This window comes from Triticum aestivum, chromosome 2B (assembly GCF_018294505.1).
Source record: "Triticum aestivum cultivar Chinese Spring chromosome 2B, IWGSC CS RefSeq v2.1, whole genome shotgun sequence".
In the NCBI taxonomy this organism is placed as follows: domain Eukaryota; kingdom Viridiplantae; phylum Streptophyta; class Magnoliopsida; order Poales; family Poaceae; genus Triticum; species Triticum aestivum.
Genome location: NC_057798.1, coordinates 362797815 through 362810344, shown reverse-complemented (window position 1 = coordinate 362810344; position 12530 = coordinate 362797815).

Here is a 12530-nt window from a genome sequence, read left to right as displayed (position 1 = left end):
ACCAAGAAACGAAAGTACCTGGTAATTTAGTTGGCGTGCACGAGCTCTAGTAATTGGTCCAGTATGTATAGCAGCAGGGGCTGTGGGTGTAACAATTGTATTGATGTCCTCATCAGACATACATACCAGTAATGCAACGAGGAATATACTGAAATCTTGCCTGAATATCATGGTTCAAACCACCAAAAAATCTATTCAATGTATCATCCTCAGATTCTTCTATGTCACAATGATGCATATAAGATTTGAACTCTTGGTAGTAAGCATGAACAGTGTTACTGCCTTGTTTTAATTGCTCCAATTTGCGACGCAATTCACGACGATAGTAAGGAGGAAAAAATTGTTGTCTCATTACAGCTTTCAAAACTTTCCAAGTTGTGGGTTGGTTATCAATGTTTTTCTTACAATGTACACTCCACCAAACAGAAGCAAAACCAGTAAATGCTCTAATGGTAGCTCGTACTCTCTCAAGTTCAGAAAAATCATGGTGACTAAAAACTTGTTCTACTTCAAGCTCCCAAGCTAGATAAATAGCAGGATTAAATCTACCCTCAAATGATGGTAAAGAGATAACCTGACCATATGCTTGTGTGTGTTGTCCCAACTCTCGTGATGGTGAAGATGTGTCCGTCATCCAAGAACTTCTATCTCTGGAACCTGTCATGATTAGTAGAAACAAGAACCAAAATTCGAGAATAATGTTCCTATGAACTACTAGGATGTGGTTGTAAAGTGCTCACAGTAAAGCAAATATCAATATCTTACAAGTTCTTACCATGTGGCAGGTGGTGACAGGCAACCAGCGGTGTCAAATAACTCCGAAGATTGTGTAAAACGATTGCCAGGGGAACGTACGTATACACGGTGTAGAAATATGTGGAGCTGGGTTGGCTATATATGGTAGCAAAAGATTAACAATAATCAATTCAAAGATGCAATGTTGAATAAACGCTCAACGACGGTACTGTGCTGGTCCTAGGCTAGACCGTACTAGAGACGCGAGCCTAGAACACTAATGAGGTCACGGCGTAGCACAACTAGCATCAATGAATGATACTAAGTAGCTCTTGACAGCAAGATATAAGTGAAGATCACAACGGCAGTGAAGATAATGATGAAAAACAACTGCCAAGCAGGATATACAACAACTCTCTCTCCAACTTTCCTCTTGAAAAGTTTGAGACAATTTTCTGATAAATTCTTTCAAAGAATGCTACTAACTCAAGCTTTCCAATGCAAAAAGAATCACTCAATTCCGAGTTGATATGAGGAGTCAAAGAATTCTAAAACTGGCCTGAAAAATTGGAACAACCTATGTTCATGAACTTCGGAGGGAAAAAAGACCTATTTAGAAGCCAATTTTGAGGTATCAAATATTGAACAAGCTTCTGCAACTATTTAGATGCGGCTCATCGCTAGCTTCAATTTGAGTACTCACGGAGCCAAAACGGACTTCGTATAAGGAAGATACACCTGTTTTACTGAACAGTGCGCAAAACAGATTCCAATCCGAATTCAGATACGAGATTGATTCTAGATAGATCCAATTTTTTTTCTTCTCTCTTTTTTTTCTCACGCTTTTTTTTTCTTTTTCTTCTCTCTCTTTTTCTTTTTTTTCCTTTTTTCTCTTTTTTTTCTCTATCTTCTTTTTTTTCTTTCCAAGACAAACTAGATAAGATGCAGATTCGATCAGGCGAAGATGTGAATGACCTCAACTATGATTATGACAATGAACAGTGCGTAGCATGTGGTGGAAATTAATAGATGGGATGGTGGACAGCGGAAGGGATAATGATGCAGCGGCGGCGTGACTAATGTGAACAGAACTCGAAACTCTAAAGGAACTAGACGCTAAGACCAGCAACTGACACGACGATGCAACCGATAATTCAACTATGCAAGCAATGAATAGAAAATTGCAAAGGCTCAGACTGGCTTGGATAAAGGATGAACAGATCTAACTTTTTTTGTGTGGCTTTTTCTTGGACAATAGGTAAGAAAATAAATCTAACCTAGGAAAACTGGAAATTCTCACCGAGCAACCTGAAAACTGATACCACTTGATAGAGGCGAGGGTCCCGATCTTTCGATGAGATGATAACTATCGATTTGGTGGAGACGACTTTGATGATCCGACTACAAACGTGCACGACGTTGCGTCTTAGCAATCGCTAAACCAACTCCGAGAGGTTATTGACCACGCCGGAGCACAATCAACCTGACCACGAAGGTCTATTCCTGCAAGCAATCGAAGAACAAGCAAGAATATGATAAAAGCAATCTGAATATTGCGAGTATATATGAAGTATTGATAAAGGTGGGGATCCGTAAGCGGTCTTGGCCTGGTCGTTGGACACAAACGAAGTACACGAAGTTGCAATGGCTAACTTTTAACTAAACAAATCCCAAGGAAAAGCTACTAGATGGATCTACTTATATAGGAGCAAGGGGTGGCGGCCAAGGAGGTGGGAGGACGTCCCAAGGCAGCCTAAAACTAAATCTAGGTCGTACAAGGCCAATGGGCCCAAGTGGAGGTGATGTAACACCTTTGGACTTGTAGTTTGACTCGGATTCTGCTGCAGCATCAGATTGTTTCGTCCACAACTCAACGCTCCGGACGAATTTGAAGGTGATTCCAATTGGGTTGGAAAGTGCACGAAATCTAGTTTCCAACAAAAAAAGAATCACCCAATTCGGAGTCCGTATGAAAAACTTGTGTGCGTTTTGAGTCAGGTATGTCTGTGCAGTCCGAATCTGAATCCAGAACGTGAGAGACTTGGACTCTATCTTCTCTTGGGCCAAAAGTGACGTGAGAGAACTTTTTGGACAGCAAATAAACATCTCTTTCTGATAGAGGCAAAGGTGTCCCGTCTTTCGATGAGATGGTGGATTTCGCTTTGGTGGAAGTCGACTTTGACGATCCGACTACAAACGTGCACGACGTTGCGCCTTAGCAATCGCTAAACCAACTCCGAGAGGTTATTGACCAAGCTGGAGCACGATCAACCTGACCACGAAGGTCTATTCCTGCAAGCAATCGAAGAACGAGCAAGAATATGATAAAGCAATCTGAATATTGCGAATATATATGAAGTATTGATAATGGTGGGGATCCGTAAGCGGTCTTGGTCTGGTCGTTGAACACAAACGAAGTACACGAAGTTGCAATGGCTAACTTTTAACTAAACAAATCCCCCGGAAAAGCTACTAGATGGATCTACTTATATAGGAGCAAGGGGTGGCGGCCAAGGAGGTGGGAGGACGTCCCAAGGCAGCCTAAAACTAAATCTAGGTCGTACAAGGCCAATGGGCCCAAGTGGAGGTGATGTAACACCTTTGGACTTGTAGTTTGACTCGGATTCTGCTGCAGCATCAGATTGTTTCGTCCACAACTCAACGCTCCGGACGAATTTGAAGGTGATTCCAATTGGGTTGGAAAGTGCACGAAATCTAGTTTCCAACAAAAAAAGAATCACCCAATTCGGAGTCCGTATGAAAAACTTGTGTGCGTTTTGAGTCAGGTGTGTCTGTGCAGTCCGAATCTGAATCCAGAACGTGAGAGACTTGGACTCTATCTTCTCTTGGGCCAAAAGTGACGTGAGAGAACTTTTTGGACAGCAAATAAACATCTCTTTCTTCCTTATCTTCATATGTGGATTGTACAAATGTCCCATACACCTTGATAGAGGCAAAGGTGTCCCGTCTTTCGATGAGATGGTGGATTTCGCTTTGGTGGAAGTCGACTTTGACGATCCGACTACGAACGTGCGAGGACGTCGCGCCTTAGCAATCGCTAAACCAACTCCGAGAGGTTATTGACCACGCCGGAGCACGATCAACCTGACCACGAAGGTCTGTTTCCTGCGAGCAAACGAAGAACAAGCAAGAAACTAAGATTGCAATCTGGATATTGCGAATATAAGATGAAAGCTTTATTGATCAAGGTGGGGTTCTGTGACGCCTTTGTCTGGTCGTTGAACACAAACGAAGTACGCGAAGTTGCAGCTATGGCGAACTTTTAATCTAAACAAAACCCAAAGTCTAAACGATGCCCTAAGGGCTGTATATATGGAGGAAGAGGGGGGGAATTTCGTGGCCCTTGGTGGAGGGGTCCGAAATCAACCCTATCTCTTGTTTCCCCACACATACGGACTCTAAAAATAGCCTATACTTATGTATTTTGAAATTACATGGGCCTGGCCCAATAATAAGGTGACGCAGCACCTAAAATAGCCTCGGAACGAAATTTATGAAGTGGCGTCTTGTATATTTCGTCCAAGGCTTCATGCACCCATTATGGTGGCTTCAAAGTCCTGAAATCATCACTTGTAACTCCGTTCTTGTTTCCCTTGCGCATGCCATCATCTCCATGCTTGTTCTTGCTCCAATGTTCATCCTTCTCCAAGCTAGGCCCTTCATTTGTAAGCAAAACAAATGTATCCAATTTAGGCAGCATCATATTCTCATGAACATTAGAATCATTACCAAGAAACGAAAGTACCTGGTAATTTAGTTGGCGTGCACGAGCTCTAGTAATTGGTCCAGTATGTATAGCAGCAGGGGCTGTGGGTGTAACAATTGTATTGATGTCCTCATCAAGTTCTTACCCAGCAGCAGGCGGTGATCGGCAACCGTTGTAGTCAAAAACTCTCAAAGCTTGGATAGAGCGATTACCAGGGAGAGTCAAACGCACGACGTAGATGTATGTGGAGCTGGGAAGGCTTATAATATGGTAGCAAAAAGGGTCAGCAATAATCAATTCAGAGATGCAAAGTTGAATAAACGCTCAACGACGGTACTGTGCTGGTCCTAGGCTAGACTGTGCTAGAGACGCGAGCCTAGAACACTAACAAAATCACGGCGCGGCACGTAAACAAGGGAAAAGCACACTCTGGAATTTTTTTTCGCTCTTTTTTTTTTGCGCTCTTTTTTTTTGCGCTGCTTTTTTTTTTGCGAAAAATCACTATAATGGCGAGTGTCTCAAAACTCTTCTTAGCTCAAACTGACAGGATGGGCACGAAATTTTTTTGACCATTTTTTTTTACTGCCCGGACCCAAAAACTGGAAACGGGTCAAAAAAAACTTCCTATAATGGCACCTGTCTCAAAACACTCAGAAACACCTAAAAATAGGATAGCCAGAAATTTTTTCGAAAAATGCGTTTTCGAAAAATTTTGGGCCTAAACGGAGCGTGGCTACCCGACTCTTTTTTTTTTCCGAAACCTACTCCGGCAAGGAAACACGAATCGGAATCTAGATGGATCCCGAAAACAAACCTAAAAGCAAAGAACTCGGATTGGTGGTGGATATATGGTGGTGGTATATGGCAGCGGTGGTGGTAGCGGTGGTAGTATATGGATATGGATCGGTGGTGGTATATGGACACGGATTGGTGGTGGTATATGGATACGGATTCGGTGCGGTGGTGGTAGATGGCAGGGGCGATGATGATGGTGCGGCGGCGGCGTGACAACTTATGACCAGAACTCGAAACTCTAAAAGACTAGACTCTAAGACCAGCAACTAGACACGACGATGCAACCGCAAATTCAACAAAGCAAAACCCTAAAAAGATTATGCAAGGCTCAGATTGGTTCGGATATGATGAACTAACCCTAAATTTTTTTTTGTGGCTTTTTCGTGGACTATAGGTATGAAGAACAGACTCGATCTAAACTACGAAAAACTGTAAAATCTCACCGAGCAACCTGGAAATCTGATACCACTTGATAGAGGCAAAGGTGTCCCGTCTTTCGATGAGATGATGGATATCGCTTTGGTGGAAGTCGACTTTGACGATCCGACTACGAACGTGCGAGGACGTCGCGCCTTAGCAATCGCTAAACCAACTCCGAGAGGTTATTGACCACGCCGGAGCACGATCAACCTGACCACGAGGGTCTGTTTACTGCGAGCAAACGAAGAACAAGCAAGAAACTAAGATTGCAATCTGGATATTGCGAATATAAGATGAAAGCTTTATTGATCAAGGTGGGGTTCTGTGACGCCTTTGTCTGGTCGTTGAACACAAACGAAGTACGCGAAGTTGCAGCTATGGCGAACTTTTAATCTAAACAAAACCCAAAGTCTAAACGATGCCCTAAGGGCTGTATATATGGAGGAAGAGGGGGGAATTTCGTGGCCCTTGGTGGTGGGGTCCGAAATCAACCCTATCTCTTGTTTCCCCACACATACGGACTCTAAAAATAGCCTATACTTATGTATTTCGAAATTACATGGGCCTGGCCCAATAATAAGGTGACGCAGCACCTAAAATAGCCTCGGGACGAAATTTATGAAGTGGCATCTTGTATATTTCGTCCAAGGCTTCATGCACCCATTATGGTGGCTTCAAAGTCCTGAAATCATCACTTGTAACTCCGTTCTTGTTCCCCTTGCGCATGCCATCATCTCCATGCTTGTTTGATGAGGACATCAATACAATTGTTACACCCACAGCCCCTGCTGCTATACATACTGGACCAATTACTAGAGCTCGTGCACGCCAACTAAATTACCAGGTACTTTCGTTTCTTGGTAATGATTGTAATGTTCATGAGAATATGATGCTGCCTAAATTGGATACATTTGTTTTGCTTACAAATGAAGGGCCTAGCTTGGAGAAGGATGAACATTGGAGCAAGAACAAGCATGGAGATGATGGCATGCGCAAGGGGAACAAGAACGGAGTTACAAGTGATGATTTCAGGACTTTGAAGCCACCATAATGGGTGCATGAAGCCTTGGACGAAATATACAAGATGCCACTTCATAAATTTCGTCCCGAGGCTATTTTAGGTGCTGCGTCACCTTATTATTTGGCCAGGCCCATGTAATTTCGAAATACATAAGTATAGGCTATTTTTAGAGTCCGTATGTGTGGGGAAACAAGAGATAGGGTTGATTTCGGACCCCTCCACCAAGGGCCACGAAATTCCCCCCCTCTTCCTCCATATATACAGCCCTTAGGGCATCGTTTAGACTTTGGGTTTTGTTTAGATTAAAAGTTCGCCATAGCTGCAACTTCGCGTACTTCGTTTGTGTTCAACGACCAGACAAAGGCGTCACAGAACCCCACCTTGATCAATAAAGCTTTCATCTTATATTCGCAATATCCAGATTGCAATCTTAGTTTCTTGCTTGTTCTTCGTTTGCTCGCAGGAAACAGACCTTCGTGGTCAGGTTGATCGTGCTCCGGCGTGGTCAATAACCTCTCGGAGTTGGTTTAGCGATTGCTAAGGCGCGACGTCCTCGCACGTTCGTAGTCGGATCGTCAAAGTCGACTTCCACCAAAGCGAAATCCACCATCTCATCGAAAGACGGGACACCTTTGCCTCTATCAACGGCAGTGAAGATAATGATGAAAAACAACTGCCAAGCAGGATATACAACAACTCTCTCTCCAACTTTCCTCTTGAAAAGTTTGAGACAATTTTCTGATAAATTCTTTCAAAGAATGCTACTAACTCAAGCTTTCCAATGCAAAAAGAATCACTCAATTCCGAGTTGATATGAGGAGTCAAAGAATTCTAAAACTGGCCTGAAAAATTGGAACAACCTGTGTTCATGAACTTCGGAGGGCAAAAAGACCTATTTAGAAGCCGATTTTGAGGTATCAAATATTGAACAAGCTTCTGCAACTATTTAGATGCGGCTCATCGCTAGCTTCAATTTGAGTACTCACGGAGCCAAAACGGACTTCGTATAAGGAAGATACACCTGTTTTACTGAACAGTGCGCAAAACAGATTCCAATCCGAATTCAGGTACGAGATTGATTCTAGATAGATCCAATTTTTTTTCTTCTCTCTTTTTTTCTCACGCTTTTTTTTTTCTTTTTCTTCTCTCTCTTTTTCTTTTTTTTCCTTTTTTCTCTTTTTTTTCTCTATCTTCTTTTTTTTCTTTCCAAGACAAACTAGATAAGATGCAGATTCGATCAGGCGAAGATGTGAATGACCTCAACTATGATTATGACAATGAACAGTGCGTAGCATGTGGTGGAAATTAATAGATGGGATGGTGGACAGCGGAAGGGATAATGATGCAGCGGCGGCGTGACTAATGTGAACAGAACTCGAAACTCTAAAGGAACTAGACGCTAAGACCAGCAACTGACACGACGATGCAACCGATAATTCAACTATGCAAGCAATGAATAGAAAATTGCAAAGGCTCAGACTGGCTTGGATAAAGGATGAACAGATCTAACTTTTTTTGTGTGGCTTTTTCTTGGACAATAGGTAAGAAAATAAATCTAACCTAGGAAAACTGGAAATTCTCACCGAGCAACCTGAAAACTGATACCACTTGATAGAGGCGAGGGTCCCGATCTTTCGATGAGATGATAACTATCGATTTGGTGGAGACGACTTTGACGATCCGACTACAAACGTGCACAACGTTGCGCCTTAGCAATCGCTAAACCAATCTCCTGAGGTTACTGACGATGCTGGAAGCACGGTCAGCCTGACCACGAAGGTCTATTCCTGCAAGCAATCGAAGAACGAGCAAGAATATGATAAAGCAATCTGAATATTGCAAATATATATGAAGTATTGATAATGGTGGGGATCCGGAAGCGGTCTTGGTCTGGTCGTTGGACACAAACGAAGTACACGAAGTTGCAATGGCTAACTTTTAACTAAACAAATCCCAAGGAAAAGCTACTAGATGGATCTACTTATATAGGAGCAAGGGGTGGCGGCCAAGGAGGTGGGAGGACGTCCCAAGGCAGCCTAAAACTAAATCTAGGTCGTACAAGGCTCATGGGCCCAAGTGGAGGTGATGTAACACCTTTGGACTTGTAGTTTGACTCGGATTCTGCTGCAGCATCAGATTGTTTCGTCCACAACTCAACGCTCCGGACGAATTTGAAGGTGATTCCAATTGGGTTGGAAAGTGCACGAAATCTAGTTTCCAACAAAAAAATAATCACCCAATTCGGAGTCCGTATGAAAAACTTGTGTGCGTTTTGAGTCAGGTGTGTCTGTGCAGTCCGAATCTGAATCCAGAACGTGAGAGACTTGGACTCTATCTTCTCTTGGGCCAAAAGTGACGTGAGAGAACTTTTTGGACAGCAAATAAACATCTCTTTCTTCCTTATCTTCATATGTGGATTGTACAAATGTCCCATACACCTGCAATTAGACAAAACACAAAAGTGTGTGAAGTATTTTTGTTCTGGATAACATAAATAGATTATTGAATAGTTTGCACTAGAAATCACCTGACAAATATGTATATATGCAATATTTTTGGTCATATCCAAGGTAGTCATGTCCTCATCATCCTCCCCTTCTTGAAAATAAAGCCGTCCTCGGCGTTGCTTAATCTGAAATGTGGCTAACAAAAGAGACAAGGTGTACATGTTGTATATGTATATGTCATCCATTTTTACTTCCCTTGATTTTTGCATATATGACACATGAATAGATGAGTAACTTGCATAGTTCATAAAATCTAAAGCCAAAAAATTAGCACAAGAAGTAGAAGGCATGAAAATATTGCAACTCTGTTTGCACATATAAGTGAAGCTCTTATTCATTTCAAAAGATTGACAATGTTCATCATTAAACCATCCCAACATTGGTGAATAAACCTTACTTGCATCAAATTTACATGCTACAACATGCTTAAATAAGCAAACATGCAATAAGTCATTCAACACAGAATCATCACCAAGATTAGAGGTCATATCAAAATGATTAAACATTGGTTCTTTTGCATCAATAGTTAATTCAATGTGTGCACTCAAAATTGTTGGTATTTCAGTTGTTTGATCACATGGCAAAGTCAAATTATCAACATAGTCCTCTAAAATAGGTGGTGTGATCAAAGTAGTGGGTAGCTCATCAGATGGTGCATTCAAATTGACAAGGCATTCATCATTCTCATGTAGAGATGGAAGATCAGTACCTTTGTCATTACCTCTTATGATCAACTCAGATGATGTAGCCACTCTCAGGGGCGATGTGTCACATGGTGGAGGTGATGTAGTCCTGACAACAGCGGATGTGGTTGTCATAGTATGCCTAGTAGTTGAAGGAACAATCATATCAACTCTTGGAATGTGCACCGTGCGCTTGTTCTCCTCGTGGCCAACACGTCGTTTTATTTCCTGTTCAGCTTTGCAAGCAAGATGAAACAAATGGTCCATAGGATAACACTCTTCATGAATTAGTATCTCTTGAATATCACGGTTTAATCCTCCCCAAAATCTATCCATAAAATCATCTTCACTTTCTTCTAAAGAGGAATGCAACAAGGTAGTTTGTAAATCATCATAATATTTTGTTACAGTTTCACTACCTTGTTTTAAGTGTTGCAACTTCTTAATCATGTCACGAGTATAATAAGCAGGGACGAAAGTATGTCGCATGGCAAGTTTCAAATCATCCCAAGTAGTAGGTATATAATCAGGGTGTAACCGACAATATTCGCTCCACCAAACCAAAGCATAACCAGTGAAAGAACCAACCGCAACCTTAACCTTTTTATGTTCATTGAAATTATGGGAAGCAAATATATTTTTTATGTCGAACTCCCATTCAATATATAAAGCAGGTTTAAAACGGCCATTAAATGGTGGTATAGATACATTAACCTGATCATGTGCATTTGGATGTTTGTGCACCTCTCGTGACGGTTGTGGTATTTGCAAAGGTGGTGGCACGTCTCCCGCGATCGACAAAGCCCATGAATTGACTCTGGATCCTGTCATGATTAGTAGAACAAGAAACAAAACCCAAAAATAATGTTCCTATAACTACTAGGATGTGGTGGTAAAACGCTCACAGTAAAGCAAATATCAATATCTTACAAGTTCTTACCATGCAGCAGGCGGTGATCGGCAACCAGCGGTGTCAAGTAACTCCCAATATTGAGTAAAGCGATTGCCAGATGATGAGGACATCAATACAATTGTTACACCCACAGCCCCTGCTGCTATACATACTGGACCAATTACTAGAGCTCGTGCACGCCAACTAAATTACCAGGTACTTTCGTTTCTTGGTAATGATTCTAATGTTCATGAGAATATGATGCTGCCTAAATTGGATACATTTGTTTTGCTTACAAATGAAGGGTCTAGCTTGGAGAAGGATGAACATTGGAGCAAGAACAAGCATGGAGATGATGGCATGCGCAAGGGGAACAAGAACGGAGTTACAAGTGATGATTTCAGGACTTTGAAGCCACCATAATGGGTGCATGAAGCCTTGGACGAAATATACAAGATGCCACTTCATAAATTTCGTCCCGAGGCTATTTTAGGTGCTGCGTCACCTTATTATTGGGCCAGGCCCATGTAATTTCGAAATACATAAGTATAGGCTATTTTTAGAGTCCGTATGTGTGGGGAAACAAGAGATAGGGTTGATTTCGGACCCCTCCACCAAGGGCCACGAAATTCCCCCCCCCCTCTTCCTCCATATATACAGCCCTTAGGGCATCGTTTAGATTTTGGGTTTTGTTTAGATTAAAAGTTCGCCATAGCTGCAACTTCGCGTACTTCGTTTGTGTTCAACGACCAGACAAAGGCGTCACAGAACCCCACCTTGATCAATAAAGCTTTCATCTTATATTCGCAATATCCAGATTGCAATCTTAGTTTCTTGCTTGTTCTTCGTTTGCTCGCAGGAAACAGACCCTCGTGGTCAGGTTGATCGTGCTCCGGCGTGGTCAATAACCTCTCGGAGTTGGTTTAGCGATTGCTAAGGCGCGACGTCCTCACACGTTCGTAGTCGGATCGTCAAAGTCGACTTCCACCAAAACGAAATCCACCATCTCATCGAAAGACGGGACACCTTTGCCTCTATCACATGGCAAGTTTCAAATCATCCCAAGTAGTAGGTATATAATCAGGGTGTAACCGACAATATTCACTCCACCAAACCAAAGCATAACCAGTGAAAGAACCAACCGCAACCTTAACCTTTTTATGTTCATCGAAATTATGGGAAGCAAATATATTTTTTATGTCGAACTCCCATTCAATATATAAAGCAGGTTTAAAACGGCCATTAAATGGTGGTATAGATACATTAACCTGATCATGTGCATTTGGATATTTGTGCACCTCTCGTGACGGTTGTGGTATTTGCAAAGGTGGTGGCACGTCTCCCGCGATCGACGAAGCCCATGAATTGACTCTGGATCCTGTCATGATTAGTAGAACAAGAAACAAAACCCAAAAATAATGTTCCTATAACTACTAGGATGTGGTGGTAAAACGCTCACAGTAAAGCAAATATCAATGTCTTACACGTTCTTACCATGCAGCAGGCGGTGATCGGCAACCAGCGATGTCAAGTAACTCCGAATATTGAGTAAAGCGATTGCTAGGGAAGCATACGTATACACGGTGTAGAAATATGTGGAGCTGGGTTGGCTATATATGGTAGCAAAAGATTAGCAATAATCAATTCAAAGATGCAATGTTGAATAAACGCTCAACGACGGTACTGTGCTGGTCCTAGGCTAGACCGGACTAGAGACGCGAGCCTAGAACACTAATAAGGTCACGGCGTA